This window comes from Vulpes vulpes, chromosome X, assembly GCF_048418805.1.
Source record: "Vulpes vulpes isolate BD-2025 chromosome X, VulVul3, whole genome shotgun sequence".
Classification (NCBI taxonomy): domain Eukaryota; kingdom Metazoa; phylum Chordata; class Mammalia; order Carnivora; family Canidae; genus Vulpes; species Vulpes vulpes.
This window is the reverse complement of record NC_132796.1, coordinates 117202196-117219166: the sequence shown is the minus strand read 5'-3', so window position 1 is coordinate 117219166 and position 16971 is coordinate 117202196. Positions and strand designations below refer to the sequence as shown.

Sequence of the window (16971 nt, the reverse complement as noted above, 5' to 3'; positions counted from 1 at the left end):
AGGAATGCTTACACAGTTGAATGCAAAAGGTCTTCTTGGAATTCCATCTCTATGTTATAAAATTGGCTGGTCACAAACAGAACTCCAGTCTCCATTTTACAGACGAGTAAACAAATAGTGCCTCTTCTCCCCACATCCATGTTTGGGAGGCACTGAACCAGTACATTCCTTCTGGTTTGGCCACTGCAATGTTGCTTAGTACCATGGAAGAGTCTTTTCAAAGCATATCCAAAAGACAGAAAAACTTCATTATTGTGGACAAAAATAAAGACCCCATGAGGTCCAACTGTGATGTAAGGAGGCTTTTGTCAAAATGCCTATCAGAGCACACGTACCTGGAATGCTTCTTCAAAGCAGTCCCTTTTGGTGGTGTGCACTTATTCTAGTAACAATGCCACTATTCAAAGTATTTTTTTAAAGATTTTATTTATTTGGGAGGGGGGAGAGAAAGAGAGAGAGAGAGAACGAACAGCATGAGTTGGGGGAGAGGGAGAAGCAGGCTCCCCGCTGAGCAGGGAGTTGGATGCAGGGCTCCATCCCAGGGCCCCAGGATCATGAGCTGAGCCAAAGGCAGACGCTTCACCAACTGGGCTGCCCAGGTACTCCATCACTATTCAAATTACTCTTCAAGTTCTTCTTTTGAAACTGCCTTTAGAGTGTAGAGCTACATAAGATCTCATCTCATGAATTTTTACCATATCTCAGTTTTTCAATGAAAAACAATGCTTCCCACAGCATGGGTGCCCACTCTATTTAACAGATGGGCCTCGGGATCCCTGGGTGGCGCAGTGGTTCGGCACTTGCCTTTGGCCCAGGGCGCGATCCTGGAGACCCGGGATCGAATCCCACATCGGGCTCCGGGTGCATGGAGCCTGCTTCTCCCTCTGCCTGTGTCTCTGCCTCTCTCTCTCTCTCTCTCTCTCTCTCTCTCTCTCTCTCTGACTATCATAAATAAATTTAAAAAAAAAAAAAAAACAGATGGGCCTCAAAATTATTTTGGCCTAAAGCCAAATGCCCAGTCCTCACTCAAAGATTTGATACCACTGAGGATTTTTTTAAAAGGTGCCTGAAGGCAACTCCAAAGAGTTCCAAAAATGGGCTGGATAGTTTTGGGGTTTCCTGCCCCTTCTCTACACGGGCCAGAAGGAAAAAGCAGCCAGTGAGGTTTTTGAATGTTGCCAACTGTTGCAAATGCTGGGCCTGATACATCTTTATTAGTCCCAATTTACAAGAGCAGGTTGACCTTGAAGGTTAGCAGGGATCAGCAGGACTGGCTAGCCTGCCCAACGGGTAATTTGCCCTAACGGTTACGACGAGTGTCTAAAGGGATCTCCAAAGGCTAGCTTCATTAGAACCCTTGGGGATTCAGAAAGAGAAAGACATGCAGTGACCCAGAGTAGAGGACTAAGTCGTAAGTACAGTGGCAAGCCACACAAGCTATACAAAAAGGTAAAGGACCGAACACATGAACACACACTTATAAAAACCTGCCACTAAGTGTGGAAATGAGGAAAGGATGACTGCTTTTTTTTTAAGATTTTATCTATTTATTTGACAGAGACAGCACAAGCAGGGGGAGCAGCAGCGGGAGAAGCAGGCTCCCTGCTGAGCAAGAAGCCCAACACAGGGCTCTGTCCCAGGACCCCACGACCTGAGCCGAAAGCAGCCACTTAACCCACTGAGCCACCCAGGTGCCCCAAGGATGGCTGCTTTTAATGCTTGCATTCCATAGCTCTTAAAGATACTAGCAAGCTTCATAAGGTAAGAAATAAAAGTCATGGGACGCCTGGTGGCTCAGTGGTTGAATGTCTGCCTTTGGCTCAGGTCGTGATCCCAGGGTCCTGAGAGCGAGTCCTGCATTAAGCTCCCTGCATGAAGCCTGCTTCTCCCTCTGCCTATGTCTCTGCCCTTCTCTGTGTGTCTCTCATGAAGAAATAAATAAAATCTTTTTTAAAAAAACAAGAAAGAAAGTCAAAACATATTGAAATAAGTAAAACTGTATTCGTAAACAACATGATCATGTATCAAAAAAAAAAAAAATCCTAAGAACACTGTAGAACTACCAGAACTGGTAAGTAAACTTAGTAAGGTTGCAGGATATGCAGATCAACATAAAAATTAATGACATTTGTATTGCTAGCAACAAGTGGACATTAAAGTGAAAAAAAAAAACTCATGTGTGTAATATAAAAAAATGAAATCTTTAGGGATACATTTAACAAAATGTGTACAAGAACCATGCATGGAAAAGTATAAAAAACACTGAGAGAAATTAAAAAAGACCTAGACACACACTCAAGGATCAGAAGACTCAATGTTGTTATAATGTCAATACTGATCTAGAGATTTGATACCATCCCTATCAAATCTCTATGGGCTGTGTTGCAGAAACTGACAAACCAATTCCAATTCCGAAATTTATATGGAAAGCCGAAGGACCAAAAATAGCTGAAACGACCTTGAGGGGAGGGGTTGGAGTACTTACACTATCCAATTTCTAGACTACTAAAAATGCCTCAGTAATCAAGACAGTGGGATTCTGGCAGGACTAGTTAGCCTGCCCAACAGGCAGTCTGCCATAATGGTTAGAGAAGCATCCAAAGGAATTGCCAAAGATTGGTTTCAGAATCAGACCCATTTTTTTGGAGGTCCTAGCAATAGTCCATTGATTTCTAACAAAGATACCAAGGTGATTCACTGGGGAAAAGGATAGTCTTTTCCACCAATGATGCTGGAACAATTTGATATCCACATGGAAAAATAAGTGAATATTGACCCTTACTTCACACAATATACAAAATCAAGTCGAAATGAAGCATAGAAGTATTCGTTTTCAGGGCACCTGGGCAGCTCAACCAGTTCAGCATCCGACTCTTGATTTTGGCTCAGGTCGCAATCTCAGAGTCATGAGATCAAGCCCCATGTCAGATTCCGCACTCAGCGTGGAGTCTACTTGGGATTCTCGCCCTCTGCCCCTCCCCTTCCCCTGCTTGCATGCACTTGATCTTTCTCTAATACATAAATAAATCTTTTAAAAAGTATTCATTTTATATTGCAGCATCACAAACTTAGTAGCTGTAAATAACACATATGAATTTTCAGTTTCCGTGGGTCATTGGTCAGGAGTTGGCACAGTTTAGCTGCATCCTCTCCTCAAGATCTCACAAGGCTGGAAACTCAAGGAAAGGGGATTATACAGGGTATGAGTGGCGGGGGGGGGGGGGCAGGGCACAAGAGATCTAAACGTTAAGTGTGAAAACTACCGAAGTCCTAGGACACAAGGGAAAATCTTTGTGAACTTAGGTTAGGTAAAGGTTTCTTAGAGCACAAAAAGCATAAACCTTAAGAGAAAAAAAAAAAGACAAACCTGACTTCATCAAAATTAAAAACCTTGCTCTTTCAAAGGCTCAATTAAGAAAATGAAAGGGTAAGCTGTAGTTCGGGAGAAAGTACTTGCAAATCATAGATCTCACAAAGGTCTTATAATCAAAATATGTAACGTACTTTTATAATAATAATACAGGCAATCCAATAGGAAACAGGCAAAAGATTTGAGCAGACGCTTCACCAAAGATGATAAACAAATGGTCAGGAAGCCCATGAAGACATACTCACCTTCATTAGTCATTAGGAACATGCAAATTAAAACCATAGCGAGCTACCACTACACACCCACTAGAATGGCTACAATTTAACCAGAGAGACAATAACAAGAGTTGATGAGGGCATGGGCTGAAGCAGAACTCTCATAACTTCATTTTGCCAGTGAGAATGTAGGTTGGCACAAGGACTTTGGAAAATAGTTTGATGGCTTCTTGTAAAACTAAACATACACTAAGCATAACGCCCAGCAACGCCGCACCTAAGTATTTACACAAGTGAAAAAAACAAGTCCACACAAAGACCCTTAAGCAAATGCTCATAGCAGCTTTATTCACAACGGCCAAAAACTCAGTCAACTCAAATGTTCATCAACTAGTGAATAAATAAATCACTGTGGAACACTACTCAACAACAGAAAGTCACCAACTGTGGATCCGTGAGACAATATGGATGAATCTGGAAAGCATTACGCTAAGTGAAAGAAGCCAACCACAAAACACTATATAAACCTACCCTCAACACATCTCAAAGAGGTAGTAGTATTCAGACCACAGTCTCTAACCATAATGCAGTGAAGTTAGAAATCAGTTCTAAAAATACATAGAAAATGTGTCTGCAAATTTAAAAATATACTTCTAAACCCAAGGGTGAATGAAAGAATCACAAGAGAAATGAGGCTATACTAGAACTAAATAATAATAATTCTATGCGTTGAAACATCCAAACCACAAAATAAATCCAAAGAGAGGAGAAAATGAGCAGTGATCTCCAGGATATATTTTAAGTGGGGGAAAAAAAAACAAACAAGAGGCTGAATAGTGTATGTAGTAATGCTTTTTTGGTGTAAAGGGGGAAATGCAAATGCACATGCACACGTGTGCACACTTGCTCAAATTTGCAAAAGAAGAAACAGAACAGTGCTTGCTTTGGCAGCATATATACTAAAATTGGAATGATACAGAGAAAATTAGCATGGCCCCTTAGCATGGATGACACTCAAATTTGTGAAGCATTCATACAAAAAAGAAGAAGAAGAAACAGAAGTAGAAACTAAAACCTACTAATACTGATTACCTGGGATGGGAGGGAAGGGGGCTAGAAATAGAATGCCTAGCAAGAGACGGGGATGGAAGTAAGGCTTTTTGGAATATACCCTGATGTAAATCTGAGTTTAAAATCATATAAAGTCTTTATTCATTAAAATTAATCAAAAAGAAGAAAGTAGAGAATATAATTATGTTCATTCATTTCCACATACTGACACACATCATACGGCATAACCACAACTGACAAACCTCTGGTAAGGCTAAGAAAAAAAAAAGAAGGCAGAAACAATATTAAGATTTAAGAATGAAAAGACAGGGGTACCTGGGTGGCAGAGTCAGTTAAGCATTCGACTCGTGGTTTTGGCTCAGGTCCCTCGGGGTCATGGGATTGAGCCCCGAGTCTGGCTCAGTACAGAGTCTGCTTGGAAATTTCTCTCCCTTTCCCTCTGCCCCTCCCACTCATATTCTCTCTCTCTCTCTCAAATAAATAAATCTTAAAAAAGAATGAAAAGACAGGTATTAACCACAGAAATGGCAGATATTAGCTGGTAGTTTAAAATATTCTCACACCAAATATACCGGGCCCACGTGGCTCCAGGGGCAAGCTGTACCAAACATTCAAGAAACGGGTGATTCTAATCTCACAGGAACTTCCAGAGACCACAAAAAGGCAATGCTCTCAACTCACTTTACAAGGCTAGCAAACCGATGCTAGGCAAAGACTGTACAGGAAAGCCAAATCTTACCCTCAGGTACAGATGTAAAAATTCTGAAGAAAATATTACCAATCAAATCCAGCAGTAAGAAACCGGCTGGTTTCACACCAGCAGGCAAACCTGGTTAATGCTACAACGTTGTATTAGAAAATCCCTTAAAATGCCCCATCATCTTAACAGGTTCCAAGGGCAGGGGGCGACACAACCAAAAACCAAAAAAACAGAGCTCTGTAAAGGCAGGAAAGGGGTCTGATAACATTCAACATCCACTTAGAAAAAAAAAAAAAAAAAACCATCCACTTAGGCCAAAATGAATGTGCACTAGAAGTGTGCCTACCTGAAACCTGAAGCAAACCTAATACTTTATGGTGGAATGTGGAACACACGATGCCTTCTCAGGTGCAGCTTCTGGGCCCCACCCCAAAGCCCCGAAGTCAGAAAGTCCAGGCTTGCCACCAGGGAGCTTGGCATTTAGGAAACGCCCTCAGGGGATTCTGAGGAGGCTGGCCACCCCAAAGTCCAAGTGCCAGCGACATAGCCCCGGAGGTACGGCATCACCCGGAGGGGAGCCTGTCGCCACCGCCACTGCAGCCGGATCGCCCGCCTGGCAACCCACCGAGTCAGAATGTGCATCTGGACCCGAAGTGCGGGTGATTCTCAGCGCACTCAGGTGGGAGACGCGGCCCTACGGCGGCTGCTCTCCAGCTGGGCCCCACCCCGAGCGCTGCACGAAATGCACCTGTTTGCTCTCCCCCGAGATTAAGAGTTTTGAGATGAACGTCTGTGGGTGGGGCCTGGGCAGCAGGTCAGTAAAGCTCCCAGGTGACTCTGAGGAGCGGCCAGCGTGGCGAACCACTGGCCTGCAGTGTGCCAGCACGCGGAAACTTCTCTCTGGGGACTCCGCATCCTCTTGGGTGAGCCAGAGAAGAAGGGCGCGAGCCTCAAGTTCTTTGAAGATCCCCGCCCACCCCACAAGGAAGAAAGCCTGCATGTCGCACACAGACGGGTGGCCAATTCTTCACAACGCTACCGAACCGGAACGGAGAAAAGAAGGGTCTGCAAAACGAAGTAGGGACGTTGTGAGGATTCAAATGGGATGACCGTAATCGCAGTGGGCAAAGGGCTGGCCACAGCTTACACAGGATCACTAATGCCAAGTTATTACTGAGGCCACGGCGGCTCTAACTGCTCTTCAGGCAAGGACAGCAAATCTGATGACATCATCAGCAGATCAAGGCCAGAACGTAACTTTCAAAGCTGCGCTGTCCAACAACCGGAGCCACTAGTCCGTGCAACTCCTGAACACTTGAAATATGGCTAGTCCAAATTGAGGGGCGCTGTAAATGTAACGTACGTGCCAGAGGTTGCCAACTTCCTACCAAAAAAGGAGAGGGGAGACACCTCTCTGATAATTACACTGATTACACATCGAAATGAGAACCTTTTGGATATACTAGATTAAATATATTATCAAAATTGACCTCATCTGTTTCTTTTCTAATGCGGCGACTAGGAGCATGCATTACACATGTGGCTCAAGTTATCTTTCTAATGGACCGCAAGGTCTCCAAGGGTCACGGGGAAGCCAGGATGGGAACTACTACTTCAACCAGCCTTCTCAAACTTCACATACAGATCACCTAGGGATGTCATTAAAATGCAGATTCGAGTTGGGTAGATCTGAGGGGCCCTCAGATTCTGTATTTCTCCTAAGCTCCCAGGAGCTGAGGAAAAGCACAGGCATCAGGACAATTATCAACAAGGAAAAACTGTTTTGTGGCAATGTGAGTGATGGGAACCTCTGGAGAAGTGACCGTGTCCTGTCAGAGTTGATAACAGCAAAGAAAGGAAATGGCCAGCAGGGTTGCACTCAGCCTCAACTTTAAAAACGCAGTTGTTATGCCTCACAGTGAGAACTCCAAAGAAGTGAGGGCCAGCTCCAATTGCCCTCCATCTAGGGACTCCCTTCCTCTCTGATTGGGAACCATCAATGTGGGCAAGGAACACTTCAGGACAAGAAAGTTCAAAAAGGAATGTCAACTGAGGTTTCTCAAACCCTGCCTGCCACATAACTGATGTCAGTGGCAGTGTCCTCCTACGGTCTCCATGAAACCAAGTGCGGCTCGTCCTTCTCACTGTGACCAATACTACTGACAAGTCATGGTTGGGGGTCACTGCCATGCAGGTACATGACTTCTTTCAGCAAAATGGCTCAGGCCAACTCCAGGACTGCTGGAGTGACAGCACAGTCCCTGTTCTCCTGAGTCCCCCCCCCCCAAGTCATCTCAGGCCCATAAAGAAACTTAATGGTCAGACGAGGGTATTTCAAGTACCATCATCTGATGCCATGAATCCCCTTTATGACCACCTCGGCCTCAAGAGCTCCCATGAAGGGAAAAGCATGGCAACATGACATAGCAGCCCTGTTCCATTTTAAGAGGCTCTGGGAAACAATGCTTCCTCCTCACGGAAAGCCCAAGGGCATGATATCAATATGTAACAATCATCACAAGCTAAAGAAAGGACATCACTGTGCTGCCAAGGTCTGCAGGCAAGAGAATAAGAACAGAATGAGTTACACACAAGTTACTTTTATTTTTACTTTCAATCATTACCCTTCTACTTCCCTTACTCCTTCCCATCCCCAAACACACCAACAAGGAAAGCAAAAAATGAACCTATTCTATAAAAAAGGCTCATGACAGTAGTCCAAAAACCCAGAGGTTGGAAATGCAATGTGTGAGACCTCTCCCATCACTGGACCCAAAGAACTTTCCCCCTCATTTGCTAATTGTCCACGACAAGGAAGGCCTAGCATGAGATGAGCTCCGTTTCATCTGGCAGTCAGGGGATATGGTCTCTGTACAGACAATCGAATTCGTGGAAATGAACACATCCAAACAACTCTGAGCAATCCCCTCCTTGTCCAGTTCAAGTCAAGGAGCATTTACTAAATGGCTGCTGTGTGTTAAGGGCCATGTTGGGTTTTGCCTGCCCAGGAAAAGAAAAAAACCATATCCAACCTCAGCTCCCTTCTGCACAAGCTTAGATGAAAACAAGTAATACTGGTATCAAGACAAAGAGTTGAGGGGCAGCAACACTGGATGACCAGGACTTAAGTCCGGGGCATTGCAAAGAGCTACTTATGGAGCCATTTCAAGATACTGAGAAATGACTTCAAATAACAAGAAAAGAGCACTCTGCCCCAGTACTACAGGAACACGAAAGGCAGCACAGACCTGGAGTGCAATCAAGGCTCTGTATTTCTTTCCATCCTCACCCCCTGAGTGAGAACATCCAGTCCAGTATGGATGGTGAAGCTTGGCAGGGCCTCCAGCCGCACTGAGGAGCTAATGCAAGGTGTTGATTTGAAAAAGGAAAGATTTTAATTCTGAAACACTTCAGGAAAAGGCAGGCAATATTCCCTGGTGCAGAGATTGTTTTGCTATTGCCCTGTGATTGTTGGTTATATGATACCACCATTTTAGGAATCAATAAAATGGAAGCTCATGAGGGGTACTGATGACTTCAGGTCCATCCGAGAGAGGCAATAAAACACTCGTGTATTTCAATGCTGACAGAAGAGGGAAAGCAAGGCAGAGGCCCACCCTACAGCTATGGGGTAGGTGGGCCAAGAACAGGAAGGACTCTCCTCTCCCATCCAGTTTTCCAAATAGCAGCGGCTTCTATGATACATGAATGCGGTCCTAATCATGCTGCACAGCCCACAACGGGTACTAGTGTACATGTGATCCTCTGGAAAGCTCTGAGAACTCGGCGGGGCTCACCACTCTGTCTTACAAATGGAAGAGGCAGCAGCAGTGAGGTAGGAGGACTTATCCCATGTCACAGAGTGAAGGAGCAGAAGTGGGACTTGGGTCCGGCTCCTGGAATCCAAACTCAGGATGCTTTCAGCCACCTCACACAGAGGGCTCCTTTACTGTTCCTTGTTCCTCAGATAAAAACAAAGAAAGTGCTAGTGGATGATACCAGTGTTCTCACGAGGTGCCTGCTGCATTCTTAAAAGGATGAGGTAGTCCAGGTGCTCAGGTGGACTGTAAACATTTAACATGAAAAGCTGTCCTCCGACTGCAGGACAAAACTAGATCTCATCTACTAACTCCAACCCGGCCTTCTGGTCCTCCTGCCTTCAAAGTGGAGGAATGGGAAAAAGGCCTCTCTTGATCTAGTCATGTTTGGACAATAAACAAAATATGGCCTCAAGTAATTTCTGAGTCCAAACAGTAAAGGGAGCTCAACACTGCAGGAACTGTGGACACTGCTGCCAATGTCACCTGAGACTAAAAGCCCGAGTCAACCATGAAATGTAGAGAAATGGCTAGAAAAAAAAATCATGCTTACTGGATGTCCAAAAGTGTATTAGGACGTGTCTAGAAGTATTTCTTTTTCTTTAAAAACACACAAGGTTTGGGGGGGTGGGGGGGCGCCTGACTGGCTCAGTCGGTTAAGCGTCCAACTCTTAATTTTGGCTCAGGTCATGAGCTCAGGGTCGTGGGATGGAGACCCAGGAGTCAGGCTTCGTGCTCAGCAGGGAGTCTGCTCCAGGATTCTCTCTCCTTCTCCCTCTGCCCTCCCACTCATATCCTCTCTATCTCTCTCAGGTAGATAATAAATCTTTAAAAGCAAACGGTGGGGGGCACCTGGGTGGCTCAGTGGTTGAGCATCTGCCTTCGGCTCAGGTCATGATCCTGGGGTCCTGGGATTGAGCCCTACATCGGGCTCCTTGCAGGGAGGCTGCTTCTCTCTCTGCCTAGGTCTCTGCCTCTCTCTTTGTGTCTTTTATGGATAAATAAAATCTTTAAAAAAACAACAAATAAAGCAAAGAAGGGAGTTCCACATAGTTCTAGTCAGTAACAGTTAACTTTTCTGGAGTACCTACTATGTGCAAGACACAATCCTAACCACCTGACATAGATTATCGCCCAGTCTAGCCAACAATCCTCTGAGGTAGGCACTATTAATCTTTTTTTTTTCATTTTACAGATAAGGACACTGAGGCACAGGGGTAAGTAACTCACCCAAAGTCACACAGGTAATATTAGAGTCAGGATTCAAATCCAGAGGCAATACCTTACAGGCAAATGGCAACCCCCTGTCCCTCCCCCATCTGCCAAAAAAGAATAATGAACTGAGAAACTAGAAAATAAGGAAAGCAGAACTTCAAAGAGGTCAGAAGCAGGGAAGGGAAATTACTAAAGAATAATGAAAGCAACCTCTTATTCTTCTATAAAATGGGAAAAACTTTAGAAATAACAAGAAACTCTGGCCTTTGAAATCCTTTGGCCAGTTCAAAATGCTGCCTCCTAAGCCTTGAAGAGGCTCTGCTTTTCTCTTGATTTTGGAGCCCTCAAAAACAGCAAGAACCACATGTTCTTTCAGTGGTTTTTAAAGTAACTACATTTTGTTAATCCTCCTTTCATTTTGGAACAAAGAATATTTGAGTATTTTTTTTAGAACTTTCGTCACTTTTCAGAACCTGTAAACACGAAAACATTTGCTTTGAAGCCATTGAACACACAGCATATGAGAGAACTGAAAAGGTACTACAGATGAACTTGTATAGGAAGTTATCACGCATGCCATTTTACTAGTGCTTTAGTTTTTAAGACGTCCAAGGCTTCCTGACGCTACAGCTAACATCAAAATGAACTCATTTCTTTACAAACCACACAACCCAAAGATTCAGATGGTAGGTTCTCAGGACAAACCAGAGTGCAGGAAAAGAAATCCACTTGTAAGGTAGCCTGAGGCAGGCAGGCACTGGCATAAAATCAACAGGGAATACTGACCTCAACAGAGCCTTCTGCAGCTAAATCTAGTTAAGGGAACCACTGAGACAGGGAGCGATTGGAAGACCACCTCCCTACTTGTTTGAAAGCACTTATTGTTTGCATTAAGAGAAAAAAAAATGCAAGTAAATAGGAGGCTGGGAAGAATTCACGATCTAAGAGGCAATTGCTGGAGAAATGATGACTCCATAGAATCTCTTTGATTTAGACAGATTTGCTTTTGGATTTCATTATTTGCTTTAATGGAGCAGCAGCTGACACTCTAAAACCTAACAATTCAATATAATTCCCAAGTCACTCTCAAACATGCCAGCCTGTTTTATTGACATCATAGAGTTTCAGAGCTCTATTTTTCTGCATAGTGCTCATCTCCAATAGAAAATATATCATTGCTTTTTTTTTTTTTCCTTGATCTGCTTCCCCACACATAAGTTCTGTAAGGCAGGGACTTCGTCAATGGTGCTGTGGGCTGTCTTCTCAGGGCTTGGGATTAAGTGGGCACACTATGGGCATTCTGGGTTTAATGGGTAAATGAGGCCACTGACAACTTAATAAATATAAGTTAGAACTTTAAGGTAAGGGGACCAAATGTTTAATAGCGTTCAATAACTAGAATCTAAAAGCCCCAATCAATCTCCTCTACTTTCACTGGTCTGAATCTACTCCATGGTGTGCAATCTCTCAAGGATAGATTTGGTTTTGTGAAACAGCCAAAAGTCATCAAGTCAAATCTGGTGAGTATTAAGTGATCATGCCCAAGATATATGTTGATGAAAGCAAAATGTGTCTATAAATTAAGATGCGTAATTGTCTTCTTTGGCTGGTAAACTGGTTTTGAAGGAAATTCAAAATGGTTCAAACTACAACAAAATCACTGGCTTGGTCTCAAGACTCTAAGGTGGATACTTAACAAGGAACAAAACTAAGCTGTCATTAGAAAAAAAAACCACCCGGGGTTAGATGCCTAGATACTTCCCAGAGACCTGACTTATGGTATTAGCTTCACCATTCGGTTGTCCCAAATCCCGGGTCACATTATTAAAATACTATACAACGTTACACTCTCTGGGCCTCAGTTTCCCCATCCTGGAAATGAACTACTTATGAACTTCAACGTCCCTGTCAATCCTAATATGCCATGATTCCTTTCTCGGGCAGGTCTGTTAGGTCTATTTAAAAACCAGTCACAATCCACTCCACTTCGTACTCAGTATGCGTCTATAAGGCCCATAACATAATCTTTGCAGCAGATTCATTTCATATTTGCTTAGGCAAAAACTAAAATTAGTTTTCACTTCCTGAGCGCAGCAGAAGACAGTGAAGGGAGGCAACCCGGCAAAGGGCGCTTGCTCGCGCCTGTGCATACTTCCGACTGCGTATCAGGGAACTAACCGTTCCCTCTCTGATCTCTCAACTGTTGCAAAAGCAGATAAACCTCCCGTGCGTGACACAGAAACTGTTCGGGCGCCCACCGAGGCTTCCCGGCCAGCGCCGGGCTGTGGCCGCTCCGCAGGACCCACGGGGGATGCGGCGGGCACCCACCCCGGGCGGAGGGCCAAGGCGAGGACCAGCCGCGGCGCGTCGCCGGGGAGGCAGGACGGCCGCCCAGCCCGCTCGCCGCCCCAGGCGGGGAAGCAAAGTCCGGGAAGCGGCCGCGACGCCCCCAGGGTTCCCCCCGCGGCCCCGATCCCCCGTCCGGACCTTCGCCCGCCGCCGGCCCGGGACCTTGGGCGGGGAGAACAGGAGGAAGCCGGAGGCACCTGCCCGCGGCTCCCCGGCCTCCGTCAGCCCCGGCCGGCAGGGACAGCGAGGCGCTCGGGCGAGCCCCCCCACCTACACCCGCGGGTGCTACGAGAACCCGCGGGACCCGTCAGCCCGGGGAGTCCCAACTTCCTCCTCCCGCCCCCCCCCCCCCCCACACACACACAGGTCCCCGCAGCGCCCGGCTCAGAGCCAGGCCGGCCCGAGCGCACCCACCTCGGGGTCCGGGCGCCACCGCCGTTGCCAGGCTGCTCGCCTCCCGGGCCCCGCTCCGCCCCCTCCAGGGCCCGCCCCCTGCGGCCGCCCCGCCTCTGGCCACCGCCCGCCGCCCTCCTCCGCGCGCCGGTTGGCGGGGGAGCATCACGTGACATGGGCGAGGCGGGCGGAAGGCGCCGGGAAAGCCTCGGCCGCGGGCCCGAGGGGCGGGGCTCTTCCCCCGGGGGGCTGCTGGGAAGCCCCCTTTGAAAGGTCCGGCGCCTGGAGGCATCTGGTAGTTGTAGTTCCAGATACGCTGCCAGTGGGCAGGGCCCAGATGCTAGGAGCCGCCCCAGTAAGGGAAGTTGGCCTGGGAGCCAGCCGAACGGAGGCCGCTGGGAAGCGTAGTCCCGGGACTGCTCTGCGTCTCATTGTTTGGCTCCAATAAAGGGGAAATCCAGAGGGAGAACCCCTCTGTATAAAACTTCAGCCGATGTCAATAAACGGAGCTGTCATTGGGCGCGTACAGGGTGGGCTGCGTGACGCTGACATGCTACAAGGGCCGGGGGGACAAATGTCACTGACCCTGGCACAGAATCTGCAATTCACAAGCCGAATGAACAGCTGAGGTGGACTCCGGGCGGTGCCAGCATCTTTCCAAGAACTCTCTTGAGACTTAGTAAAAGGAAACATTTCAGGACGAAGTTCCTTCTGCTTTTTTGAGGTTTGGGGCAGGCGACCATTAATACAGTAAAAAGAAAGGAAAAGGGGAAAAAAAAAACCAGAAGGAAGACAACTTTAGGAAGAGAATTCCGTGCGTAACCGAATGAAACAAGCTTAACATAACACATAGAAAAATAGGTTTAATATTCCTTGCGCTGCATAGTAATTATATATATATATAAGCATGTCAAAGAAATGATGCTGCATAGGAGCACTTTACCATCTTTTTACTCTTGGATTTATTAGTACTCCAGCATCTAAAAATAATTGTTTTACCTGATACCAATGTATGTGTTCATATGAATTTACATACGATCATATATCACTATATGTATACACACACTACACACACACACACACACGCACACACACTGAACCTACAGAAGAGTCCACACTTCTTAGGTGAGGAACAAGGCCCTTCAGACTCCAACCCACTTACCCTGCCAATGTGCCTCTTCTCTCTCCTCGCCCCAAATTCTGGTCTAATCACAGAGAACTCCTTTCTATTCTCTGGATGCACCATGTTCTTTTCTCCTTCCAGCCCTTTACACTTGCTGTTTCTTTCTCCTGCATTGGCCAAACTCCTGGAAGGGCGGCAGAACAGCACTTGTTCCTGGGCCAGGAAGAATTAGCTCTCCCAGAGCCCTTCTCATCGCACTGATGTCATCATTTGCTTACATGTCAGTCTGCCAGCTCCCCTCCCCAGACTGGGAACTCCTTTGAACCACATTCACTTTTGTACTGGATTGCTAAAAGTGCTCAGTAAATGCTTCTTGATTGCATGCACTGCGAGCCAAAGAGGCTCCCTGGTGGGCTACTGAATAATCTGAGAGTCCTGGAGCAGAGGGATGGGAGGAAATGTGGACTAAGAGAGGGCACTAGCTGGGTGGGAGACTTTGCATACAGTAGGCACTGTATTCAAGCATGAGGCTGAAGCCCTTTGCTCAACCAGGGGATGGGGGCTACAGAGCAGGGACACCTCTTATCCTAAGGAGGTTAGCCCAGCTCCAGCTTTGAAGGACACAGCTCAGGCAAGAAAGGTCCAGTAAAGAAGACCAGTCTCTGGCCTGTGAAGTGCAGTGACCCCCGCCTCACAATGTAGGTGCGAGGATCAAGTGGAGGAAGACGTGAAAGCACTTTGAAAACTGTAAACATTGAGCACAGATGGGAGTGACCACCTTGCCGTGGGTAAGGTCACTGTGTTCTTTTATTTTTAAGATTTTATTTACTTATTTAGAGAGAGAGTGAGCACTTGCATGAGTGGGAGGGAGGAACAGAGGGAGAGAATCTCAAGCAGACTGCCCACAGAGCTCACAGGCTGAAATGGGGCTCGATCCCACCACCCTGAGACCATGACCTGAGCCAAAATCAGGGATTGCACACTTACCCAACTGAGCCACCCAGGTGCTTACCCCCCCTTTGTTTATTTGACAGAGAGAGAGAGAGAGAGAGAGAACAAGCTGGAGGAACAGAGGGAGAAAGAGAATCTCAAGCTGTTCTCTGAGTGCACAGACAGACAGAAGGCCTGATCCTAGGACCCTGAGATCATGACCTGAGCCGAAATCAAAAGTCAACCACTTAATTGACTGCACCACCCAGGCACCTCAGATTGCTGTACTCTCGACCAATTCCTGCCCTCTCTCTGGCTGGAGCTGCATCTCATAGTTTGAAGTATGTGTGTGAGTACCTGTGTGTGTGTTGGGGGTTCTTCAGGCTTCCCTGCCTTTTACACACACACACACACACACACACACACACAGACATGCACACACACACAGGGGCATGCATGCACCAAATGCAGGGGGATCTGTGGGGAGATAGCTGGCTCTGGGACAATAGGGAGAAGGCAGCAATAGACGTGACATAATGCTGCCTCTTCCATAACCTTTGTGGGTGGGACATCCAGGATGCGTCCCCCTCCCGACCCCGTGCAAGGTCCTCTAACTTTGGCTAAGGCCAAGACTGAAGGTGCCTTCTGTCCTCTCGGGCTTCCTCCCATTCTCCCAAGCTAGGGCAAGTGGAGCAAGCAGGACCAGGAGGGGTCTACATCCTTGGCCTGGACAAGTGTACCCTCACCCCACCTCCAGCCTCCTGGGTGACAAGCAGGCCTGAGAAAGGAAAAGTTCTGTTTCCTGCTTCTCTCCCAGTGACCTCACACACGGGCCCAGTGCTGGGGCTCTAACCTCCCAGTCCCCACTCCTGTTGCAGACTGGGACTGCAACCACCTTTTTCTACCAGGTTCATTACACTGACCCTGGGGGGAGGAAAGAAAGGGGCTTCCTTACAAGGAGAAGGCTGTTGGCCTTGGAAAAGTTACTTCTAATCATTAGCTGCTGCCTCTTAAAAAAAAGGAGTGAAATGCACTTCTCATGGTGTCCTAGCATATAGTAAGGACCGAGGTGAGTGTGGTGTCTAGAATGTCAAGGCAGTAGTGTTCCTAAGCTGCCAGGTTGGCTGATGGGAAGAGAGGTGGGAGAGGGCAAGAAGCAAGCCCCTGATCATCCCTGCTTTTCCACTTGTTTATTAGGTGTGTGACTTTGGGGAAGTACATCAATTTCCTCATCAAGGAAATGGGGATATTAGTGTCCACTTGATAAGCTTATTATCAATGGTTCTACCTCCCTCTTCCTCACCCCCACTCTTTCTCTCTCTTTTTCTTTCTTTCTTTCTTTCTTTCTTTCTTTCTTTCTTTCTTTCTTTCTCTTTCTTTCTTTCTTTCTTTCTTTCTTTCTTTCTTTCTTTCTTTCTTTCCTTCTTTTCCTCCACTCTTTATTTAAAAAGTAGCCCAAGCCAAATGATGCAGCCTCTTTGGAAAACAGTTTGGCAGGGATTTATAAAGTTAAAAGTACACAGGACCCAGCACTACTGCTACTAACTGTTTATCCAAGAGACCTGACAGCATCTGTTCACGAAAAACCTTGTATGCAAATATTCATAGCAGCCTTTTAAAATAACCGTCGAAAAGATAAACAACTCAAATTCCTCATCAACTGATGAAGGGCTAAACAGTGATGCGCGCACACGATGGAATACTACTGAGCAATAAAAAGGAAGAACGACTGATGCATGTTATGACATGAATGAACTTCAAAAATCTTATGTTGAATGAAATAATAC

The 16971-nt window shown here is 46.3% G+C and overlaps 1 protein-coding gene and 1 non-coding gene across 6 annotated transcripts in view; one reads left to right on the top strand and one right to left on the bottom strand.

Annotated features, from left to right (window-relative positions):
- MTM1 (myotubularin 1) overlaps positions 1-14673 on the bottom strand; it is a 97474-nt gene extending 82801 nt beyond the window's left edge. For 2 of the 5 annotated variants that reach the window (XM_025985846.2, XM_025985848.2), the window contains exon 1: positions 13153-13229. The gene's annotated coding sequence lies outside the window, so the exon portion shown is untranslated. Of the gene's footprint in view, positions 1-13152; positions 13236-14293 lie in introns of those variants that run through there. The other 3 variants (XM_072744093.1, XM_072744091.1, XM_072744092.1) reach the window with 3 other exon arrangements.
- On the top strand, positions 4521-4627 carry LOC112909813 (U6 spliceosomal RNA). Its single transcript, XR_003233159.1, has one exon. It is a non-coding gene; the product is annotated as a U6 spliceosomal RNA (small nuclear RNA).
- Positions 14674-16971: the final 2298 nt, after the last annotated feature.